The sequence below is a fragment of the Corvus brachyrhynchos genome, unplaced genomic scaffold (assembly GCF_000691975.1).
Source record: "Corvus brachyrhynchos isolate BGI_N302 unplaced genomic scaffold, ASM69197v1 scaffold101, whole genome shotgun sequence".
In the NCBI taxonomy this organism is placed as follows: domain Eukaryota; kingdom Metazoa; phylum Chordata; class Aves; order Passeriformes; family Corvidae; genus Corvus; species Corvus brachyrhynchos.
The window spans coordinates 8616455-8642709 of NW_008237239.1; the positions used below are offsets into that span (position 1 = coordinate 8616455).

At 39.5% G+C, this 26255-nt stretch overlaps 1 long non-coding RNA gene across 2 annotated transcripts in view; it reads right to left on the bottom strand.

Annotated features, from left to right (window-relative positions):
- Positions 1 to 5674: 5674 nt before the first annotated feature.
- LOC108445582 overlaps positions 5675 to 26255 on the bottom strand; it is a 188492-nt gene continuing 167911 nt past the window's right edge. The window contains exons 23-26 of one of the 2 annotated variants that reach the window (XR_001860494.1): positions 25413 to 25482; positions 24843 to 24957; positions 23196 to 23331; positions 5675 to 5859 (exon numbers count right to left, since the gene is read on the bottom strand). This is a non-coding gene — a long non-coding RNA (uncharacterized LOC108445582). The remainder of the gene's footprint in view (positions 5860 to 23195; positions 23332 to 24842; positions 24958 to 25412; positions 25483 to 26255) is intronic. The other variant, XR_001860500.1, reaches the window with a different exon arrangement.

The following is a 26255-nucleotide window of genomic DNA, read 5'->3' on the forward strand; positions in this document are numbered from 1 at the left end:
GCCTGCTCTTTTAGCTGCTGCCGTTGAGTTTTCCCAAGCAATCTCTAAACATAAAATAGGAGTGATTTTAAAAGAAAATGGGTTCATCAGGTCAGTGGTAGTGTAATTCTGGAAAGGGTAAGAAAGTGAGGAAGTAATGATAATGCACGAAATGAAGGGCTGATATAATTTGCCACAGCTGCACTGAGGTAAGAAATTGTAAATAAAACTTCCTGTCTGGCTAAAACATAATGAGTTCCCTACCTTTTAACAGTGCCTGCAAAATAAATTAAAAGAAAACACATACTGCCTTCCTTTGCTTGCAGATAGTATCTATTTATTAAGGTAAAAGAACAGTGACAGAGAATACTGCTTCTGCACAACAATACTTGCATTAACTCCAAAGTCCTGGCCACTGCCCAGAGATGAAGAAAGTAGGGGCAATGATGCTGGCATGGGAATAAAGTGATCTGAAATTTCCACTGACAGTAAAATAGGGAGAGTATTGGGCAGTGGAGGCTTGTCCCTAACCTTCATGTAGCCTTTCTTGTTCTGGAAGGAGCAGCAGTTTTAGGGAGGGAGAGGATATTTGAAGGCAATGCCTGTTTCTGTGAGAGAGGTGTTATCAGTGGTGGTTAACTGCAGCCACTGCTTTTATAACTTCTGAGTGCTGCAGTACAGACACTGTCCTTGCTGCTCTGAAATTTCAGAGTGGACTTGCAAGTGCAGGAAGTCCATGAACAGAAAGGGAACAGTAGTGCAAAAAGAGTGATGTGAGTAGGACTCCCAATAAAATGTCCATGGCCAAAAGGGGTGGAGCTGAACAAGCTCACTAAAGGGCACACAACAGCTGAGTTTCTGGAATGCACAATCATTAGACAATACTTCTTATAAAACTGTGAACCTATCCTTTTACCTCGCTGGTGACTCAGATGTCCCACCAAGTTTCTATGAGAGAGGTATGGCTAAAAGCAAGCAAACAAGGAAAGAAAAAAAAAGAAGAAGGAAAAAAAAAAGACTGATTTTTACCTACACACAACAGGACTCTGCATAGTTACTTCTCATTCCCTTATACCTCACCACAGGCAGGGACCCTATGTCAACTGACTGATCAAGGCCTCTGTGAACTATACACTTCCATTTCTTATCTAGAGAACAAAATGGAAACTATGGTAACAGAGACAGACCTGATAAAGTCCATCAAAGCCTGAGAAGGAAACTCAGTCTACCTCTGCCTAGAGCCCGTGACCTCTCTGCTAAGGCTCCCAACCAGAGGGGCTCTCCTTGTGACAGGATGATGGGGATAAAAATAACTCTTACATAGACATAACCCACTGCACAATTGCTACTGATTTTCACCCGTACTGTGCTTGGTCTCCTGGTTGGAAGGCAAATGCATACCTCATTTCAGGATATAACTCTTAAAAGGATACATCACTTAAGCTGTTATCCAGAAACTGAATAATCAAAATTTTGATTGGTAATTTTAGCTCAGCCTGCTACATTTATCTTAATCCATATTTATATAAAACACATCTGAAAATTGTGCCACTGTTGTAACTTATAACTTAATGTAAAAATACATTTAAAATACAAAGAACATTTCTGAATATACTGCTTGTACAGACAAACATAATTTCAAATTTTGCAGATTTTCTATCTTCTGAAGAAACAGAAATTTAAAATACAGTATAGGAAACTTTTCTCGCAGGAAGTATGACAGTTTTTTATAATGCACTCAAAGGCAATTTACTGTGACATGACTGAAAAAGTAAAGCTCATTTTTACAGTGTATGGGGGGTTTTTGCAGCATAGTAGAATTCCTGTATGCCTGACAGCACAAAGAATAGTGTGTGAAATACCATGTGGATTTAAAGTGACCAAAAGCAGAGGCTAGTTTATAATTATCTTTGTTGTAGGACCCAAATTCTTTTTGGGGAGGCTTGGAGCAGGGTGTTTTGAGCCTCTGAAGAGAAAACAGGTCATTTATGTCAATGAGAAAAGGATGCATCTGTTTTCCCACAGCTAGTAACAAACTGCATCCTGAGCTTAAAAGCAAAAAACCTGGTGAGGTCAGCTGTATTTCTGCCATTTGTCTTTCCAGGCTGATTTTTAACTCAGCCTTCAAGTGCTACAAGGAGAACAAGGATATTGTTACCAAAAAATAAATAAATATAAATAGCACGCACCACAGCAGAGCACTTGAGAAAGTAGAGTCTGCCCTTCTTCCTAGAGGCAAGGACTGGGCCATTGCCCACTCTGCCTCTGGATTCATCTGGATCCTGGCTCCTGATGGCATCATGAGGAAGCAAGCCTGGGACAAGGCTTGTGCCCCCAGAGTTGCAAAAGGCTGTCTAATGTACAGTTTGCCCAGTAACAGGGGCTGTAGGACAGAGCCAAGCTGTAGCACTCATGCTTACACTTTTCAGTCTTTTTTTAAACGAAAGGGGGGTTGTTCATCTTGGGGAGAGTGAACAGCAGGGATTGGCACATCCTGTTGTTATTAATCCATTAAATGGATGTAAAAGCACTAAAAGGAATGGAAACCCAGGTGAAGTAAGATATAGAAACTTGTCTATGTCATACCACTGCCACTAGATTTGGGAACTCTTCTATTCCCATTCACACTATCAAGGTACCTGGCCTTGCAGCCACTCAGTCTGTGTTCAACGCTTTGTTTAAGGTGCATCCCATAACACCTTCTGCCTCATGGTGATTTAGGAGCATTTTCACTGGAAAAATAGAAAAGAAAGTAGTGCTTGAATTGTCTGCATAAAAGTGCTTAAAAACGTACTCCCTTTTGGTATCAGTTTGGCATATGTGATAAATGTAACATAGACTGAGAGATACGACTTTCTGCACAAAACTAGCATCATCTCTTGGAAGATATACATAAGTGACAGACTCTGAAATGGAAGAAAAAAAGGAACATCAAAATTATTTAAGAGTAGCAAACAAAATCATAAATAGTGGTTTTGTCATGCATTTGCTTTATAGCCACTGCTCTAGAATTTTAAGTGCTAGTGTTGGAGAAAGGAAGCAATTGGCCAGGTGCAATCTGAATTCTAGTTTCAAATTATTCCAGGACCTGTCCTCTAGTATATCAGGCAACAAATACACTAATAAATGTCTTTATCACAGCAGCAGCACAATCAGCCTTAGGCCAGATTTTTTCTTAAAAACTTTCACACAATTAGCTTTATTCTAGAGTTACCAGTATCCTGCTGATTCTGGACCTCAGAGGATTTCTAAAACCACCATGCAAAATGAACATATGGATTAATTGCAGAAAGAATAGATACTATCACTTACCTATGAAAAATAATCAATATTGCAGAAAAGGCTGGTAAGCAGAATTAAAAGGAGAGGTAATTTTCTTTAATCCGTTTTGAGCTATTATGCATTACCAATTTTCATTAGTACTTTTCGTCTGCCCCGGAACACACATGTAAGGGGAGAAAGGGACATATATAAAACTAGCTCAGAAAGTTCCATCACTTTTTATATGCTGTTCCTTGCCTGCCATTTGAATTTTTTTGTGTGTGTGTACTTTTCTGCTTTCACACATTTTAAAATGATACAGTAGTATATCAATTATAATTGAGTGGCAATAAAAGATATTATTCCTCTCTTTGCTAGACGTATGGTGTGCGTGAGTCAAAGCAAAGATTTGTAGGCTGTGGAGAGATAATTTAAAAGCATAATGGCTGCTAATGCTTGCTTACATTACTAACTTTGTTTTCTTTTCCCGTTTTTATATTTGTCATATAATTTTTACTGTGTGCTCTTCTCCTCTGAAAGCATTTCAAAAGACATTGTAATCTACCTTGTCTTCTAGAAGATCATTAGTCACACAAATTGTCGTTTAAGCTGGACTTTACATTTGATGAATTTTCTGTTTCAGCCTGTAAGAAATGAGACTGAAAGTGGAAACAGTCTTTATCCAAGACCAAGGCAAATGATGAGGGACATTGCAATGCCTGCCCAGCTGAAAAGATCTTCACACACACGGGGCCAGGGAGAAGTGTGCGTCACAGCCAGGCCATTGCTGCACCCTCCACATCTAACCTTTGAAAGGCTCCAGTTCCTCATCAAAGCCTATTTAAGAAAGTAACAGACACACGAACATTTTGAAAAATGAAGATTAAGATCTAGAGTGTAAAAGGACAGTCTAAGCCTTCACGAGTAGTGCAAGGACTTTCCACTGTGCACTGTTGCCTTGATATGTCACTAAACATAGTTAATGATACTTAGATTTTGGAAAACTGAAAGGTATAGCTGCAGTTTTCAGATGTTATGATATCTTGTAAGAAGAACCTTTCTTACTTTTCTGAAGTGACAGCTACAGGCACAGACCTGAAATGCAGAGAAGTCAGGCTGCACTATTTCCAGAGGCATTATTAACACCACAACAGCAGTCCCCCCCAGCCTTACCAACAGAAGTTTCAAATGATAGATTTAGGCATTAAACAGCCCTTTCACTTCTCCCTTTCTCTTCATCTGACATCCCATTGGCCAGCCTATACAGGGCAGCAGAGAGGGAAGGAGCAGCATTGGGCAGATGCTGCTGGTGGGTGCCGCTTGCCGCCCGTGCTCCCCAGGGCCCTCCTTGTATCACGGCCACCTTCTGCACACAGGTTTGGTGCTGCAACATTATTCTCCATCTACAGAGCTCTGCTTCATGCAGTCTGATCTTCATTCATGCTTTGTTATTGCAGTTTTCCACATTACAATGCTCACTGTAGGACAGAGCCATTTTTTGTGGCTGGAATCCTCTGTTTCGCTCAGAGATTTGTTTCACATCAAGTCTCTTGTGTACAAGTCATTATAAAAAACGTTTGGTGGAAAAGTAATTTATAAACCATAAATAGAACTATTTAGTCCCTGTTTTTATCAGTGCAGACCAACACAGCTCTTAATTGCAAAACTGACCTGGTCCCAAAGCAAAGGCCAGCTGTGTCTAATCATCCAGGGGATGGACCAGAACACACCGAATAAAGGAAATGGAAAGTAACGCCAAAATGTTTTAAGATGTAAAATGACACAACGTTCAATGAACACTTGCCAACATCATCTCTAATTACTGCAGTGATTAAGTAGTAAAGAATTTGGTCCCAAGGGGATTGCAGTTCTGAAGGAAATACGGTGCCATGTGTTACAGAATTTTTTCTTGCAAATCATTATGGAAATCCTGCTTCCTCTGGTCCTCCTAACAAACTCTTTCTTTGCAAAAACCATGCTTCATTTGTGAAGTGCAGAGGGAGTGTAGCTTGCCTGCTTCTGAAGATTCATGTCTTTATTGCCATGTATTCAACTTGCCTTTTTTAAAAAATCCTTTTATGTCACTAAAGAAAGAAGCATAGAAAGCATTATGTATTTGCATACCGTAAGGGTTCCTCTTGTCCTTGCTGAAGAACAAACAGAGAATAGGGGAGGGCTAGATAAAAGCATCAAGACCTTAAAGCAGCATGGCAATGGCCCAACAAACAGCCAGAGAAACTGCAATTAATGCAAGACCAGTTTAAAATCATAGTCACAGGGGACACCTTAGAAGACCTTTTTCAGAAGTACTTTCTTCTTTTTCATAATTCTATTAACCATGAGATCAAAATTTTTCCAGCTTAAAAAAACCCCAAAGCACAACAAAAAAAACCTCAGGTTGAATAGCAAAAGCATTTGAATTTATTTTAATTTACGGGTTTAAACTTTCTGTAACTCTGGATCAAAATGTCTATAGTACAAGCAAACTGTGTCTCTCACCATAGCATGCTCGTGTTTATTGTGTTTTATTCTCTCAGCAGGTGTCCCTAGATGTATGCTGTGCTGTCGTCGTTTCATTCAGCAAAGGAAGTGGAAAAAAATCCTCATACTCTTGCAGAGCTAGAATAGGAGACAAAGGACAGCAAGGGAATAACCATGGACCTCCTCTGTTTTGTCCCGATTTTTTTGCATCAGATCCACGTCTCTGCCGTCTTCCTACCCTTTGCTGTACAGAGCTTCCAAACATGCTATGGCATGTTCCACAAAGAAATATTTAGCTCTCACAAGGCACTTTTATCAGCACATCAAAGCAACACAATTATCCCCATTTCGCTGGTGCGAAAACCAAGACTCAAATATCATCAGTATGGAATATGCACAGCAGGGAAAGATTGCTGTGTGTTCCCAGGCTCTGAGTGTCACACACACACCCATCAGAAACAGGGCACTTCTGTCTGCCGTGCACAGAGAGGTCAAGGGAGAGGAGAAGGAAAGAGAGGCACCAGAACCTAACACCCCGGGGCTTAAGCTTTCTTTTGTCCTAAGGAGCCTATAGAATCAATCATACAAATGAAAACAAGATCAACAGATTTCAGACATAGCTTTTAGAGAAAAGTCTAACACATGGTTAAATGTGAGCAAGAAACGGCGACATGGGCAGCTCCTGGCTGTCAGCTGTGCCCCAAGAACCCGGCTGTGTGTGCTGCTGGTATGTGGTCAAATGTATGAACAGAACGAAAACCAAAACCAGCTACAGTAGTAAATTAAAATGCTTCCTCTTGCTTCTTAGTAGAGATGAGGTTTAGCTGGAAAGGCAACAGATGCTCTGAATTTCAGTGTTTAAAATGAGACATTGAGACTCTTCCTTTTTAGCCAAGTTGTTACGAGTATGGGAGAAGATGCTCTTTTTTTCCTCAGCATTGAATAAGATGTTAAACTTAGTTTTCTAAGCTTGTTTCATGAATCATTCATGATCAAGTACAAATCCTCACAAACTCACAAGCTTCCTGGTCGAGAGCACTGAACCAGCAAGAAGACTGTTTAGGGAGATTTAATGGGGAATGCCAAAACAGTTAAAAATACGACTGGAAGGATCATAAGCAGTAGGTGAATTCATTGGACCAGAACACTTATCAGTTGCTTCAGTCCCATTTGTACTATCAGCAATGTTGATAATAAAAGTGTTACAGATTTTGCAAAGAACTTCAGATTCTCAAATTCTAATTTTTTTTATGCATCTGTAGTTGTTATTTCTGTGAATGGCATCATGCCATCTTGCAGCACTTGTGACTCACTGAAATTCTTTTTTTGAGACTTAGCAGTATGAAGTTCTAAGTAAGTCATGCTGAGAAAAACACTCATTTCAAATAAAATAGATCAAATTGTGTTTACAGTGACCAAAAAACTTCCAATAAATATTGCCCCCACAAAAATCTGACAAGACAACCGAATTTAGAGGGAAATAGCTTAGGTGACTGGCAAATGTATTGAACTGGGACCACATGCGTGGGAAGCACTGAAAGCAAAAGTCTCCACGCAGTTTTTCCTGTCCCCTTTTATGTACTCACTTACTCAGAAGATGCACATTCTCTGGCATCTGCTCCCATTCCTCATAACCTTGCTGAGGGAGGGCACAAACAGAAGAAGGATGGGCCTGGGGCAGACATGCTAAGGGAAAAGGAAGGTTAAAAGACCTTAACGGTTGTAAAGGGAACAAAAAAGGTGTACCCTGCTCGTGAAATGGCCAGGGGAGGGTTAGGTTAGAACAATGCTGCTTCAACAGCACAGTAAACTCCAAGATGATGGTCAGCTTTCAACACCCCATGGCAAGGGGATCTGCCTCTCCAAGAAGGGATGCTCTTGCTCTCCTTGCACCAAATTCTCCAGCACTGCCTCCCTAACTTCCAAACAGTAGGTCTAGTTCCTTTTCCTTTTAATGACTACTGCCATTGGATATAAACCCATCAGCAAACATCATGGTGACTCTCAGCTGATGATTTGGAAATGAACATGCACATTCACAGGCTCCTAATTCCTCAGGGCTGGAAACCTCTAGTACCCAAATTCTTCTTTATCTATCTAACATTTGGTTGAACTATCCCCAAACCAGAGCAGTGCTTTCTGGCAGCACCACAGCAAGCTCCCAGAGGCACCAGTCTGCAATTACCTGTCAGAAACATGACACAAGAGACCAGAAATAGCCAGCTGCCACCTCTGTCATCCACCCAAAAGGACAGTGGATAGAGCCATTCAGTCATGACTTTTCAAGTCCTGTAACACCTGCCTGATACTATCAAAACACAGGAACTACTGTAATCAGAGACTTCATCTACAGCATTTTTGTACAAGCTGAGTACACCCAAAATGCAATGAGAAACTAATTAGACTCTTCTATGGCTTGCTAGTTCATATTTTTGTTTGAAGCTTAAGTGTAGTGGAAAGACATGAGTTAAAGATGCTAATAGGCTAAGCTTGAATTTTTTTAAAGAAAAAAATTGTGCTCTAAAAAAGGCATAAAAATTATTCATTTATGTTAAATATCAGCTGTTTCTGTTTTCTATTAAAACAGTTCTGGCTTTCTTTTTTACTGCATTAAAAGAAAATCAGGAGGATTTCATATTTTAGGCTTGTGCTGTTGTAAAAACAAAGAACCATGTGGTTCCTAAACTGTTCTAAATTGCATTCGTACAGAAATGTATATAAACTTTCACCTTTTTGAAAGAGTAAAATCTATGTATTGCCTTGAAAAGGGCACTAAACAGCTCCTGCATTTAGAACTGGATGGCAAACTCTTTTACTGCAGTGTCTGAGATGCCGCTGCTGGCCTTTGCTATGGTGTCAAGCATCAGCCTTTGTGGCATTGCAATTTCCCTTCTGGAAAAAAGTTGGTATTTGTGGACCATATTACACTGAATGAAATTTGCAGTCTCTGATGCCTGCTAGTGGGACATTTGTTACATGCTCTGTTTTGAATGTAGTAATACATTTTTCAGTGTGGCACTGCTTCTTCAAAAGATTAAAAACCTCTTAGTCCTTTGAGACTTGTGTCAGCATCTGATTTCATGTGCACGGTAACCTTTAAATATTAATATGGGGCAAGGTCGTGCTCTCTTTAACCCCCAAAACGGAGTTAGTAAATCATGATCTGGCAGTAAAAATATACAGGGCACATCAGTATTTGTTTAGGGCAAAATCTAAATTTAAATTAAACTAAATTGGCTACTGGTAGTTTTATAATCACATATACGTAATATCTTATTTGTGGGCAGGGAGGGAAGTATGGATATTCTATGAAGCTGTAGTTGAAATATACTTATTAAGAGGATATTAATAAAATCTCTGCCATTGACAATAGAGAAAGAATGTCTGAAATACCAGTTAGATAAAAGCGGGAATTCTGAAGCTCCTGGGGCAAATCTGCTGCTGTCAGATCCTCTGTTGACTGCAGCAGAATGAGTCAGTTTACACCAGATGAGCAGAAGCCTTTTGGGCTCTCCTCTAAGCTGAACCACTGATTTATGGCATGACACTGGTAGTCTCTTTGACCTCTTTATATGCCATCCGTCCTGCTAAGGAGCAGGGGAGCAGGGAGTGCTGGACCTTCCTGGAAAGCAGATGATAGACCCAAATAGACTTTCCCTAGGCAAAATAAAACATTTCAGAGTTAAATTTCTTGAGAGAGGCTGATGGGTTAGCCTTGTAATTCTCGATACATTACCATTACATGTTTTCCGGAGCTCAGCTCCCAGTGCAGCTGAGGTTCATGCCACACATAACTAACCACATTTGTTTTGCTGCCAGGGGACCTCCCTTGCTATGGAGATGGGGAATGGCTTTATCCTACAAAAGAAAGCCAGTTGAACTTTGCAAGGAGTCAGTATTGTGAGCCTATGACCTTTCATATGAAGTACTTAGAGGGCAACAGAGAGGTAGCAGAGCCTGGGGAGGGAGTTTCACCTAAACGTTGGGAAATAAAGGGAGACAAATCATTTAAATTTAAAAATACAGCAAAATCACTTGTTAAATAGACAGTGAATGTGTGATTCTCATTTAGAGCAGAGAACAGAGTAGTTCAGGTTCAGCATTAGTGATTTGAACTACCAAACAGGCAAGATTTTCCTTACAGAAACATCTAAGACAAAAGGTGATCATAAATAATCAGCTAAAGTAGCTCCATTTTGCTCTTTGCTTTGCTTCCTAAAGTTGCCAATTATTTCAAATTGTGTATATAAATTTTGTGATGTGGACTGTTATGTCCATTGGGAGATGTGCTCAGGCTTTTAAACTCATTTCCTCTGGCCCTTTTACTTTGGTCTGAGCCCAAAAGTGTTTTATGGGCCTCACTGGTAGAGGTAATGGGAGTCTGTGGATCAGGTCATGCAGGCTACATTACACCAGACACGAGCCAGACACGTAGAAGTGTGCAGAACAGACTTGGAGTCTCCAAGATGCAGCAGAAGCACTAGAGTCTAACACCACAGAGTGATTTAAGCACTCTTTAAATCAGCCTGTGTCACCATTTGGGGCAGGTTCCTAAAAAAAAAACTGATTTTTGGCTGTGGCTTCTAGTCTGTGGTCTATAAATGCCCAGGAATCTGTGGATCCATTCTGAAGGCTCTGCAGAGGTAGTGAGGAAAAGTTTATTTTCAGTAGGCTTATGTTTGCTATACAGATGTCCACACCTCCACCAAAATCTACAGATGACAAAGTTTGATTTAGGACTTTGCTTTCATATATAACAATTTGATACTAATACTTTTCAGTCCCTTTTTCACAGATGCATTTTATCAGCAGGTTCAGGACACTTTTCCAATGTTCATGAAGCAGCCCTCTCCTGATAAAAGCTCACTGGAGTTATTTTGTAATATTTAAAATTGTGTGAAAATTCAATACTGCCTGATTATCCTGAGGCCTTACTCATGTAAATCAGACTCTAAACAGAAAAAATCTTACTCTGAGGAGGATGCAGGAGCAAAGATACAAGACAATGGGCAATGAGAACACTGAAAAAGAAGCAGCAGATTATTTGACAAAATACAAGACTGGGGAAGGAGAAGGAAAGGGAGGGAGAAGGGAGGACAGAAAAGAAGCAAATCTATAAATTGGCCTGTAAGAGTAGAAAGTCACACTGATTCTCACTACACCATCTCTTTTAGCTTGGAAGACAGCAAGGTCAAGGGCTACAGATGTTGCCCAGATGTGGTAGCAGTGGCTGTGAGGTGGCATCTGGCAACCAACACCCCTTGGTCCCCAGCCAGGCCTGCGGGAGCTCTGCACCCATGTGGTTCCTGAGGCAAGGACCAGATCCACAGCAAAATGCCAGCCATGGGACTGTCACCCCATAAATTACTAGCAACAAAAAACCCGACAGGTAAGCACAAACAAAAAATGTGACTGAATTTAAAGCAGGTAAGTGCCCTGCTCCAAAAAGGCTCATAACTGCCCCAGGAATCCCAAACATAAACTTCAGCACAAACTGTGCAGACCCTAGGAAGCACAGAGCAGACAGAAATGGAGGAAACCTGGAAAAGCCTGGTTTTCCAAGTAAGATGGCAGAATAGCAGTTTCAGGGTGCTCATTTTAGCCAAACAAGGGTCCCTGCAGCTGGAAAATAATTTGATTGTAAAGCCCTTTCTAGAGAGTGAACAGAATGTCAGCAGCACAAGGAGTCACCATTCCCAAGGGCATCTTTCTGATGGCTGCTACAATATCCTTGGTGTTTTTAGACACACCCACGCACAAAAAATGGTCCCCAAGACATCAGAGAGGGCAATGGCCAGGGCAGGAGAGAAAATGCAGACAGCCAGTTTGGGGCTGGGATCATCTGAAGAAGTGCTCAGAAGCAAAACCTGTTTCAGGAGAAGGATTCTGGCTTGTCAAGAGCAAAATCAATGACAAAGAAACAGCAATTAGCATGATTTTAAATATTCCTCTAAAATATGCTATAAATCGTTTTGCCCTTGGGAGAGCCAGAACAAAAGACGAACATAAAACTGCAGGCAAAATGCAAAAGTCTCCATCTTACTGTGCAAGCAGATGGAGTTATTTAGTAAATCCTCTACAGTCTTCTCTGGGCAATAAGTAAAGGAAGAAAAAAAAGCTGCCCAAAGTTTCAGTCAATATTTACCTCTTGGGTTAATAAATTGTGATCCTGACCTCAACAAAAGTCAATATCTTCTGATTATTATACTCAGGCACCTTTTTATTTGTACTCACTCATTGTATAATGAGTCACCCGTTTCCACTGGCAACTTCACTTTCATTTTGAATGTCTGAATTGAACAATCATTTATACTCCAAAGGCATAAGACAAAATTACTATAAACTAGAGCAGTAAAATGTGGACATAGGTTGCTATTTCCAGTGAATGAGCAAGCTTGGGCAGGGGGCGGGCAGAAGGGATCAAGGATTAAGTACAAAAAATAGCTGGTTTAAATCCTCTTTTAAATACCTCTAAGTGACAAGGAGCAGAGAGAGGAAAGCCCTGAACTGTGATATTAAATACAATTAGGCTGCAAGCGTGGCAGGAAAGAAAAGACAACAATCTGGCCTGAATAGTAAACTTATTTTAAGGGAACATCAGTAGGCTTTCCCCTGAAATAACCAAAAGCAACACCAGAAAATAAATGCCAAGGGCACCATGTATAAATTCACACACTTGCAAGCTAAGCCACAAGGACAGATCTGAATGAAAGTCACCACACACTTGCTGCTTCATTAGAGGTGGACTAGGCCAGAGCTGGAGGGAGAAAATTCAGGGTATTATTCTCATAATTATGTAATGTTTTATATAATACCACAGGTGTGCACTGTGCTTTCCTGAAAGAAATCAAAGCACAGCCTCCCCCAGCAAGATCAAGAATCAGCTAGAATCACATTTTTGCTCTTCAACTTCTCCTTGTTTGAACATCCCCCACTGACTATAATAAAAACGTTCTTTGGGCTTACAAGGCTTGTGATACTAGAAAGATTTTCACCCACATAACCCACTAATCCCATCTCTTTTTTAAAAAGTAAGTAACTTTACCAGTTTAAGTTCGTTTGGCTTGACATTATTCTACTATTAATCCCACTCTGGCAAACAGTGGTGAGAGCAGCATATCTCCAGCTTAAACAGAGTAATTTTTGAACAGTGGAAAATCAGAACGAGCAAATTAGGGTCAAATCAATCATGATCTGGCTCTTTGTGAACACTAATAAGCTCCATATAAATCACCCTAGTGTATTTATTCGAAAAACCACATCATAGATCTGCATGGCACTACTCTGATACCATATTACCTTGTATGGTGAATAAAAAGTAGTTCAGCATGACCAAAGAAGGCAATGGTGTATTCATGGGAAAATGAGTGCAGAAGTACTATTTTCAAACTGGAAAAGAAGCTGTCATTTTCAGATGGGACGTTCAGCCCAAGATATATTGGTTGAATATCTATTTTTGCATTATCTGACAATACTGTGCTTAAATTGTATATATTTAAAAAGGTGTATCTCATTCAGAAGCAGCAGAGTTGGCCAGCATAAGCTTCAGGAAAAGGATGTCATCATAAATGGATTTTCCCTCCTACTTCACAAATCCAGCTTACAATTCACTTTCTATAAGCGCGTTTTAAAAAGACACCAGCAGACAAAGTTGTTTAGACAGCTCATACAACAAAAATCAGGTGATTTTCTAAAACAAAATTAAGTAAACCCAGAATTTTAAAAAATCTCCCCACAACAAGAAGCCACAAGCCAGAGCCTGACCATGCTGAAGCTCAATATATTACAGACTCATTTTATGTTCACAGATCTGCTCCTACTAAATTCAGATGTTTTTCACCATTAACTTACTTGAGATCCTTTATTTCCATCTAATGAGCTTTATCAGCAACTGCCACCATTACCACATTGGTGCCAACAAGCAGACATGCTAATTCATGTGCCATTAAACAGCATGCATATCCATAGGGAAAGGCTGGAAACTGTCTTGGGAATGGAAATGAATGAAGTTTCAGTAGGTTTGAATAAATTTGTGGGCACTTTGTAGCTACAGAAGATTTTCATCTATAGCCTTTATAATAGATTGGAAATGGCAACTAATTTAAATGCATCAGCATCTATAGACAGAAACTGCAATAAAGTGGGCAAAGCACAGCCAGATTCTGTGGTTTCTTAAAACCTGGTGTGCTTCCAGGAACATGCATGCTTTTGGAAAGAAACTGCTCCTTCATATACTGTAGCAGACGAAGTTGAAGTACATTAGCTTGTAGTGAATGAAAAGCCTCAGGCAGAGCATAAGAATCCATAGATTTAGTTGACTATGGTTGGAGCCCAAGGTACTCTAAGCCAAACTTCTTCCTAGCAACCTTCTCTGACTAAACTCAGAGTAATTTATCTAATTGCGGTGAAATAAGCAAATATGTCCCACTCTGCTTGTCCATATTGGGTAAGAGTGCAAGCTGAGCTTCTCATTCGTGTTTGGGAGGAAGGCAACTGCATTGTCTGCCAACACCAGCATCCCCAGCCAGATGCACTCCTGATGCACCATAAGTACCAACAATCACTCCATATTACAGAGAAAAATGTAGCTATGACATATTGAAGGATTACAAAATGGTTTTTCTGTGTTTTCACTCTTTGCTACTTGGAGGACAAAAGTTAAAGGACCCGAAGCAATGGTCAGACTTGTGGAAAGCTAAGGCCTCAGGTCACATAGTTTTAGTGAGAGTGTTCATCTGCGTGCATGTTTTAAATGCGGCAAAACTGAGGATGAGACAATTATCCTTCCCTCCTATACATTTCCAGAGCAGAAACTGCATAAACAGCGAGAGGAAATAGCATTCAATTCAAAATAAGTCTGGTTATTTTTGCAGGGAATTTGTAAATACTGCTCTTGTGGGAGGTACACTTCTCAAGGTTTCTTTCACCGTACTGAGGCCTGACAGAAGAGTAGATAATGTCCATGATGATATTTCCATGAGGTTATACAGAGACAGGAGGAGAACTTCTCCAAGGAGGGCAAAGGTCCTGGCCATCAGCCACAGTGCAGTAATTCCCAGCTCAGAATGCCACTGCAAGTGATGCCACCAGTGTGGGAGCACAGAAGGGAACTGAATCAAGGGAACTGCAAACTGAGCACCAGAGAGCACCTCACCAGGCAGCAGAGCAGAGCTGGGACCCAGGGTTTGGATGGGATGGTCATTCCTCTCTGCCCTCTGCAGAAGGAAGCTCTCCTCCTGCTCCAAAGCACGCAATACTCCGGCACAGCCGTGCCAGGCGCAGCGCGGGCACTGCGGCACACCCAGGGCTCCACTGCCAGCCTGGGGCAGCCCCCTCTACACTGAGACCAGGCCACCAAATGGCTCCAAGACGAGGGTGGCAAGCTAGGGTTTGTTTTTAAATTCACAGCAAGCCAGTGCAAAGAGCAGAGAATATGTTTGATGCATTTATCGTAGCCTGTGCTGCTAAAGAGATTCAGTGAGTCTCCTAAATTAGTACAAGTCCTGAATCCTAGAGAAACATAAGAGGGTCTTGTGAACTAAGGAAGGAGGCAGATGGTTTCTGCAATGGAAAACAACAAATTATTTTTGTTAGAGAATTTTTGAGTTACTGGAGGATCATTTCTACTGGCAGTCAAGACACTAACATATAAACGTTATAAAATAGCAATTCAACAGCTATTTCTTCAGCCACTCACTATGGGATGTGTGTGACTTATTAATTAATAAGCTGAATGTCTTCAGATGGATGGATTTCTGTTTTCTTCCGTGCTCTGTCTCTTTATTTTTCCAAGAAATAACCTAAAATATAATGTACTGACCAGAGCATAATAGAGTGGACTAAAATATAAGAATCATAAAAATCATACTTGTTTACAATAAAGGCATGGATTAATATTAGCAAGTGTTTGAAAGCACTGAAAGAACATTTTCAGCCCACACCTTTATGATCAAGTAAATCCTAGCTTTATGCAGAAAATAATATTCAATAAGGAATACAATCTAAATCTTGAATTATATAAAAATCACAACACGTATTTTCTGTGCTCCTCTAAAATTCAATAAATAGTTCAATAGATCATCTTTATTCCTTTCACCCTTCTGGGGAAAAAATGATTCTTAGGCAAAGAGCTTGCAGGCCAAATTTCAATCTGAAAATAACCTTTATAGCTGAGTTATAAAACAATGAGAATAAGGGTTTATGATGTGAAAGTTGATGCAGGCTTTACTGCTTTGGCATGATTGGTGAAGCAGTATTAAAAATAAATAAATTTTTAAAAATGAAAAAAAAAGGAAGAAAAAAAAAACCAAAAGCACAACCTCCCCCCAGGCATTCTTCTCCTTCGACTAAATAAAAGAAGCTGTATGCTATCACGGCCATATAAATCTAAAGTCTTAAACCACTCCACCCTTATTATCTCTTCCAAAAGAAAAATGTTTATAATAATACATATATTGACTTTAGCTTTTTGTTCAATAACAAGATTTACTGCCCCACTCTTCAGTCAATTGTAACCTCTTTGGGTCGACAAATCTCGATACTGGTCTCAATAGAAGTCAATACCTGCTTATTACTTACCTCCGCAGTTAGATGCCTATCACAAATTCATATGGGCATCCCCTTCGCAAGCAGATATTAATGCTTTCTGTTTCATTTTTATACAAAATGGACTTATGTGCTTTTCACACAGTCATTTTTAAAGTCATGAGATGATGCTGTGTTTTTGGAAAACAATACTATGCATTAATTTCTGGAACTAAGAGTTAAAGCTGTTTAGCTTCTCTAATGTTTCTATAAAACTTCAGACTGACCTTCTTGCAATTCATATTTTTTCCCCACATAAAATGTAAATCATCAACCTGATATTTTGTCCTTACCAACTGAGAAAAGCAAATAGCAGTAAAATTGAAAAGCTAGTTGCAAGTAATAATACACAAACTAATGTCTCAGAAGTTCAATAGAGAAATGTACTAATCACTTCCTTGGTTGCATTTGTATAATGCTAACATAAAATATGAGCCTGAAAATCACTATCATGCCTGCATTTGTGTATTAATTCAGTCTGTACTTTCAGAGCCAATCTTTGTACAATCTATTTGGTACCTAAAGTGTCAAACATCTGCTATGAGAGGATAATTGAATCAGGATTTTGTGTCTTATATGTGAACAGATTAAAGGGGTACCTATTTACCGTGCAATCCAAGGGCTTGTATAAGAATCTTATCATGGAGTTGGACAATTTCAACAATTCTCAGTTGAAACTGAGAAAATACTGGCACAGGAGTCTTGAACACATGGGAAGGTAATGTCAGAAGTTATGTTCAAAAATGCCTTTAGATGTGTCTGAAGCACCTGCAAGAAACATCACTGTACTGGTCCTTTCTAGTTGTACATGCAGTATAATACTGGTTGTGTCAAACACAGCAGACAACAGATGGAGCAATGACCCCAACCCTGAATTCCAGTATTTTGTTCTCTTGTCTTGAAATCTTCATTTCAGAACATTGCAAATGGCAATGAGAGTATTTGTACTTCAGTCAATGGAAGGAGGGCAAGGATGGAAGGACACAAGTAAAATAATAACTAGGAAAAGTGTATATTGAAGATGTAAATAGAAAATCAAATTTTAAGTTTTCCTTTTTAGCTGAGCCAGTGCAATTCACATAACACTATGTAAAGCTGGCTTTTAATGTTGAACATTCCCATCACTGTCCTATAACATTTGCATTATTTGAGGTAACATGAGGCTGTGCAATCTGCTATAACTGCTTTCTTGTGTTTGCCCATTAAATCCCAGAGTCTAAAAAACTTCCGTAAATTGAAAATTTAGATATGGTTTATGCACAGGAGATCCCATTCTCCATTTATTGACACCAGGTTTGCTACACCATAGGGATAAAAGTAATGTGATGAGACTCATGCTTGGACTTACCCAAGAACTGTATTTGACTAACAAGGTGAGCCAATTCAAAATTAAATAGTTTTTCAGGCTAAACAAATCAATATTATTTATAGGATACAATAGTATGCCTAAAAAGAAACATTTCTAGCTTTTTAAAAATAGATAAAGCTATATTGATTTACAAAACATAAGGCATTAGGCTGCTCAAATACACAGAACTGTCATGTAAAAGATCTAGGTCAAGAAACACCAAAAAAACTCTCATTCATCTCATTAGCTAAGGAGCACAGTGAAAGGTTAAGCAAGGTTAAAATGGTCTGTCTAGCATCTGATATTCCTGCAGGATGACAAGTTGTTCTCCATGGCCAGGTTTAATGACCATCTCTGACTGACCAGTGAAGGCTGTGCACTGTCTGGGCCGAGGGGCTGCAGCAAGGAGGCACCAGGAGCCTCCTGCTCCCCTCACATCCCATCCCCAACCATGGCTGACCCTCTGCTGAGCCCAGGCTAATGACAGTGCCATCATTTACACCCCCAGAGCTAGAGAATTAGATCTATAGGATGTTTTGATCCGAACCACACATGGATATGCAACCAGGAGAGAAGGTAAGCGCACCTTCCTCACCCCATTCTCTCTGCTGTGGATCTCCACGGGAAGGAGCAGTGCAAGTGTGCCTCTGAAGATCAGACATAGTGGGATGCAGCCAGGAGTTATCAGCAAAAACGTACGTGACCCAGAGCTGCTGCATGGAACCCCTTCCTCCATATGAAGAAATAGAGCAAAAATCCATCTAATAGGCAGAAAATGCTAGAAGTAAACTGCAGTAGCTTCCACAGAATAGAAGAATCCAGGATTTGGTTTCTATTCTAGTGAACAGTGAGGGTTATATTTATTGAACCTGACTGTAATACATTGCATTCAGAAGAACTGATATTACCAAAACCTGTCTCGAAATTAAAGCATTAGTGCATCTTTATGTGATACTGTTTAAAGTGGGTAGAATTTGGATACTGTAATATGAAGAATGAAGGATGTAATACTGTAATATGAAGGATGACAATAATTAACACAGATTAAGTGCTGGTGGAAACACAGCAGAAATTCAACAAAGATCAAGTTCCAGAGTAAGGGAGTATGAAGGAAAAAGACAAATGAGGACTGTGCAAATGAATATATAATAAATATGAAACACACTAATAATAGCTGTGTAGCACCAGATAGGTGGGAAGAGGCAAAGGACGACAGGAAGATTGGCCTAAAAGAAGAGATATTCTGCTCTGTGGCAAAGACCTTGGAAGATGCTCAGAGGGAAGAAATCTCCATGGAGATCCATGAAAGCTGCTCATTATTATTATTTTGCAGAAGTATTTCTACCCCTGCACAAGCCCTGAGGCCCATTCACATTTCCTGAATGTCCTAGAAGACAAAATCTAACTTTGAAATGGGAAGAGCTAAATATAAGTGGTGGTTTACAATTTTCTGAAGAAGGAGGTGGGCTGTATGCAGAGAGGCCTCACGACATATGCCATGTTGTTTCCAGCTCTGTGAACTCATCTTTTCCAGGAATCTCCTGACAATTTCAAAGTATCGCTTATGTCCCAACCCATCATGTTTCAGGTTTTGATTTCAAAGTATCTTCACAGTGGCTTACTGTCCTAATAAAGGATTCTGGATGAGTGTCTTTATAGCCCAGAGAGGAAAAGACAGATGAGGGGAGGGCAAATGCTGAATTGTCTGGGTTTACTCCATGCTAGCATATGCAACTAGTTTTCTGAAACAGAGTTCAGTTGGTCAGGCTATAAACCATTGTCACTACTGGCAAAACCTGAGCTCCCTCGTTCACTAGCTTCTATAGCTGCAGAATTTATAGGACTGATTACAGCCAGCATTTGAGTTGATGATATTTTAATTAAAAATGTTTAGTTGTCTTGAAGATTTTCTACTATCAGCCTTTCAGATGACAAGAGATGATGAGGTTGATGGAGCTACCAATGCAGACAACTCTTAAGCAGGGTTTTGACTGTGAGGGTTATCATTATGGGAACCTTTCAAGCTCCTGCACGTATTGCACTGGCAGAAAGTAAAAAGTGCCATTGTGTTATGTATTCTGTTCAAGTTTCTCACTTGGAAATAGTTATTATTGTCATCCTTGGCCAGGTTTAAATTGACATTTTTATCACAACATTCCTGGCATAGTACTGCAAGTTACTTTCTTGTGAGTAGTTATCAACTGCAAAAATTTAAAAGGCAGTTGCTTGATTAAAATTATATGCCAAGAGCTATACAAGACAACAAATAACAAAAAGCAGCCAAAGACAGCAAGGATTCTTTAAAAAAAAATTTAGAAAACCTTTACAGAGCTAGGAAAATGATACATGCAAATGTCATAAATTTCACATCTTCATTTAATATTTGATAATCAAAAAGCTAATAATTAAAACTGGGAGGGTTAGGTCAGTCAAGTTTTACAGCTGAGCGCACTCCCTGAGCATGCCCAAATCAACACTTATGAGATTAATTTATAAGCTCTTCAAATTCTGAATCTCCAAGGTTTATGCTGTCTGTGCATTGTTTGCATAATGCAGTTTTGTACTACTAAAGCACTATAAAGGGATTATTTTCATATTCAGCATATTAAAGATGCAGCACAATTCATAGATATCGTACTGTGCTTATGCCTGAGATAGCAGGTACGGTGCATTGCCTTCTGATTATCTATGAAGAAAATGTAGAAACATAGATGTTTTGGGAGAGAGAGTATCCTTAGTGAAATTAATTCCCCAATGGTTTTATTAAAGTCTGCAAATTGCATTATTTTCCCATCATATTTGAAATATTGCACTTCCTTAATGCTTGCTCTAACCCATGGCATGCCATCTTCCCTGGGGTGTCTAGACATGGTGTCTTAGATTTATGTGTATGATCTCAGTGTGTTACAACATCACTCCTGACTAATGCATTATTACAATACTTACATATATTCCCAAGTGTCACTGTTTTGATTAAAAAATCACCAATCTGCATATGCACACCATCTGTGCTTCAGAGAAGCAAAACATGCAGGATAACATTTGCCTGACTCAAAAGGAAATTCAGATACTATGAAAAAAAACAAACAGGAACCTTTTTTTTGTGTTTTGTTTTGTAAAATAACAAAGAAAATTACTACTGTTTCTGTAAAACAACAGTCCATGCCTCTGACACTTTAAAACATAAGCCTTTTCTTCTCTACACAGCAAGGAGATTTACCTTTAGTAACAACATGCAAACAATCTGCCCTTTTAGAGATAGCAAATAACATGGGAAGGAAATGTACTGCTGCAATGAATTTTAAAAATCTCAGCTCAGAAGAGGGGAGTTTTCAGCAGAAGGGAATGTAGTCAGCAGCGAGTCCTTTCTCAGCTGAAAGCTGCAAGAGTGGTTGTAAAAGATGAATGAGGCCCTTGCTTACTGGGGTGAAATGCTTTTAAAGGACAAGAATCTGCTTATCTTTGATTGATTGCTCAGTCTGATACTTTCCTTTATAAAGTTTATTGACTACAAGCCCATAAATCAAAGAAAAACAAATCACAGGTTCAATTTGGGGGGCATTGACATCCTGCCATCTTGCAGCAATAGCTTAGAAGTCACAGGGCAGGAAGGAGAAGGGATATGGGGGATTCATGGAGACAAAAGTATCAATTGCAGATAAACTATTATTTAAAATGTTTGTAAACAATTATTCATTTGTGCCTTACCACATTTTTAAGTCAAAGAAAAACGCTGATAACCAAGCAACCCAGGTTATTTTGAAGTCCTTAAAGGCAGAATTTACAATTAACAGACATAATTCTCACTGTGCTGCTGCATGTCTCTCTGGTTCTGTGAGACTACAGTCACATACACACACAGCCCTCACCCGCTGTAAGAATGTTACATTTACAATTTAAACTATCAAAGCAAGAATCAGATTCCTTTCAGGGGGGGTTGAGGGCTTTGGAAACTCAAAATCTGTGTACTGCAACACGCCATACAGTTGCACGTAAGGAAAGCACTAGCCATAGATCTTTCTCATATGGGGCATATGGGATAATATGACAGCATGATAATACAGATTAATTTGTGCCGTTGACCTTGACACACTATTCTATTGTGTATTCTTTTAAAGTCAGCACTCAGGTCACTGGAACATCTGGTGTTTAACAAAAAAATACCATTCTGAAGTGCTAAATGTGTTGAAACAAATGGTACTGTACTATCATTATACAGTGCAACCTCTCTGCTAGGGGTCTAATTTCAAGGCTACCCTGACTGAACTACATTATTATTAGGGGTTTTGTAATTCACATCTTGCCACAGTACACAAAATACCTAATTACCAAAAGTAGCCTTTTAAAAGCTGGGTTGTTTTCCTTGTTACTGGGTCTGACTGTCACTTTCTTGCCCTTTTATCCTTGGAGACATCTGGAAGGGCTAAACCTACACAGTGCTGAACATCCTGGCCTCAGCCCAGCAGAGCACTTCAGCATACACAGGTATGCGTATACACAGCCCCTATATTTCTGCAAAAATTAGGTTATGCATGTGCTACATTACCTTGCTGAATGTATGGACATTCATTTGGAAGTTGCACAGTGCTTAGCATTGTGCCTGCCCCACCTTACATTCACCATTACGTTCAGCTTGTGCTTCAATCTGTCCTAGTGTTCACATCTGGGAAAAGCTGATGCAGCCTTTTACAAGGAGGCTGAAGATCTGAGAGGTGATTGGTAGCAAAGAGTGGCAGCTTTGTTTCACAGCAGTATTTACATGGTGTTTAACATGAAAAAAAAAGCAAAGGGTGATGACTCTGCCCAGCCTCCTCATCCCTCTGACACCTCTGCCATCCCCACGCCTCTCTACCACCACTCTGCCAGCTCTGCTTCCTGCAGAGATTCTCCACGTAAGCAAACATAAAGGTTATTTTTGTAGGATCCCTGGGAATCCCACAAAGCTTCCATGGGAAGGATTAAGTGTTTGCAGGGCTCTGATGACCTTTACCTGACCTGAAGCAGATTGCAACGTCAATTAGCATTTCAGCTTTCCCTGTTAGTAAGGATACACACAACCCAGGCTGGGCTCTTCCAACCGTGCTGTGTTTGTGCTGTGAGTCACGGTGGGCTGATTCTCCCCCACTTCACAAATCTGCAAATTTATGTCCCAGCAAAACAAGTATAAAATGCTGCTACTCTACTTTTTCACCTAATTTTCCCCTCACTCTGCAAGCATGGGCAGAAAGGAAACACACTAGTAGCTGAGTACTATGCATTTCACAATACCAACATTTTTTTAATAAGGTGAAAAAAATCCTCACTATCAAAAGCATGGAAAATTGCTATAGGCATTTATGAACTAAAACATGTCTCAATGCCTGACAAAGGACCAATACCTTCAGCTGTGGAGAAAAAGGAACACAGCAAAGGCGAGCACGCAGGCATATTTATAAAGAGCAAGAGATGCACATGCTGAGCCAAGCAAAGATGGGGCAACAGGAAGAGGCTCAAGGTCATTCAGCACAGGAAAGTAACAGCCCAGAAAATGCCTTTGACTCACAGCAGGGCTGGAGAAGGAGGAGAAGGTATCTGTTATGCTGTGGCTTGAGCCAAGGTGAAGTAATTTCCAGTTGTTTTAAATGAGATTTCTGCCATGAGGTCCCAGCTGATCTCCATGATAAGTTTATATATGGTTACTGAAAAAAAGAAAAAAGTAAAAAACCCCCAAACATGACACCACTGAATGAGAAGACAGCATTAAGCAATCAGTTGCCAAAGATCTAATCTCATTAACTCCTTCTAAGATTTCAGCCATCAACCTGTAGCTGGCAGCTACTGGAGAACTGAGTACAATGAGACATCTTTTAAACATTATTTTTTCAGGCCATCTTCCTGATCTTTTATACTTGTTTGTTCTGCAGTTTCTTAGAAGTCACAACTGCTGAAGGAAGTAGAGAAAATCCAGAAAAAAAAAAAATAACCTGCTCTCCTATGCAGCTTCACGCCGCTGGGTCAGTGATTAACAAAGACAAGGTCCTGCTGCAGGGAAGCTAAATGGAGTTCATTATGGACATGAAAGTTAGCGGGGCCAAAAAGGTGAGACCATAGGAAAGAGGATGAAATAAGAGCCTAACAAGTGTGGATTTTACTTCCTCAGTGAAATAAGGACAGCTTTTAACTACCAACTATTCTAAAAGAAAATCTATCTACACAATAGTTTCTTTAAGATAGGTATTGTCCTATGTACTACAATCATATTGTTTTGCATATAATTAGGAAAATTAAAATTAAAATGTATTACTTAAAAAACTGTGTCTTGCTCTGCAATGAGAAACCATTGATTTGCGGACTGAAAATTTGGGTTTGCCCTTTTTACTGCAAAAATTTTGGAAAATGTAAGCATTTAAGTGGAGTAGAATGATGTCATTAAACCTGGATGGGGACATCTACCTCAAACCCCCACAAATCTATGAGTTTGTCACCCATGCTCATTGGCTGAATGCTTTGGAAATGTCAGTGCTTCCTTGGAGTGCTTCCTGGCAGCAGCAAACTGTCTAGAGTAGGAAAGTACAGAGAGTTTGCTCCTGTGACACTGACAGAGCCTGGAGCTACCGCCAGCAGACACTGGGATATGAGCGGATTTTCTTGGCCCTGAAGTCTGCAAGTGATACCCTGTGTCTCACTCACAGATAATTTCTGGCCACACACTGCAGTACTGGGTACCTGGGCAACACTAAAAGGATCAGCTCTCCCAGGGTGTCATATTTTCTCCCCAGAACTAGCAGTGAGAAATCTCTCTCTCAGTACTTCTGGTTTAGGACATTTCCACTTTGATTTTACACTGCCACTAACCCCATTGTCATTAGAGAACCTGAAGTTTTCTGCTACACCTGCCAATGTCCTGTATAACCAAAGAGCCCAGATGGCTTTATCACAACCCTCCCACAGAGATGTCTGAATAGGTGGCAGTCAAATGGTGACATGGGGCATTGGCTACTATAGAAGTTGATTAGAAGTGGGGCTTACCTGCAAAAGGCATATGTGATGGTAAGGCTAGAAAATGAAGTACATCTCAAAATAAGTTATCTGATTAACCTCACAAAATCAGGCCAAAAGGTGTTACGAAAAGTAACAAACCAAAAATCTCAATGAACCTTCAGCTCACAATAGATCAAAGGCTCTTAAAGAGGAGTGTGTATGCAAATACCTTGAACAGAACATAAATCCAGTAACTTCAACGTGTAACTAAGAGTTTCAGGGAAACCAGAGGATGAAACGTGATTTGAGGTTCTTGGTTCCAGGATTGTCTGACACCTAGAACACTGCAAAGAAAAAGAAAACATAAACAGCTCATGAATAGTAATATATTACTTGGTCCCTGTAAGTAACCATGTCAAGGATCTCTGTAGAGATTATCTCTACCAATAATTTCACCTGTATACCAACATCTTTATTTCTTTTGTCATTCAAGTTTTAGTGTGATATAAATTACTCTTTTGAATTATTAATCATAATTCCACTTTTGCGGGGAGTGGACTTCAGACCTTTTATGAGATATTTAGGAGATGATCTGTTGTCTAAGCAACCCTTAGAATAGGCAGGAAAAGTCAGATGTAAGAGTAAATTAATGTGGCATTAACTTGCTTCCAACAGCTTGTTAATGGAAATGAATTCAATAAGCGTCACATCCAAGAAGGGGGAAACTGTCCCCATTTGCACTGTTGTGCAAAACAAACCTCAAAATAAAGCAAGAGGATGGACACAAAGAGCTACTTACCATGAGCCTCCCTAAACAACTCTAGTCTCAGCAGAGAAGACAGGGATGAAATAATGCACATCTGAGTAAACTAGGCAAGAATAAAAAGGAGCCAATGAGAAAAAAATGTAAACTTTTAGTAATCATTAAGAATTTTGATTAAACTTCCTAGGAATTTAGAGCCACATTGGGGCTGGTACAGCCCCAGTAGTGCTCTGTGATTTAAAATTCTTCAGTATTTGGGTGAAAATCTGTCCTGCAATAGCAAAAAAACCCCAAACAAAACCCAAGCAAACCCAAATAATACTCAAATAATAGCAAAATAACTACCATACTGGCACATAGTAGTAATCATTTTAAGAATATTGCAAAACCATGTAAGATCTTGAAAATATCATACTTTTAACTTTGTTCCTCACTGTTACATGCTCTCAGACTGGAAGAGAAAATGAAGAACCTATTTTGTTATTTTGCTCAGATAATAACAGTTATAAAAATAGATTAACTGTCAGTATCATGAATTAATATCACACAAGTACAGAGGCTCAAATAATAGGTTTAGGCCATAAGCAAAGGAGCAAGAACACAAAGCTTATGTTTTGACCTGGGAAAGGATACCTACATCACTACTGCAGGAAAATGCTTACCTAAAATGAAATTTATATTTAATAATTCTGTGTGCTTTTTAAATCTGTATTTTGTTTTGTTTTATGTGGAGACAGTTTTTGGTATTAAACCATTACACACTAGCTATAAAAGCTGATACTCAAGATAAAAATCTACAGCTTTTAGTTCATGCTTTCAAGATTTTTTTTCTTTCTGCTTTTTTTTTTCCCTTTTTTTTTTTTTTTTTTTTAACAACTT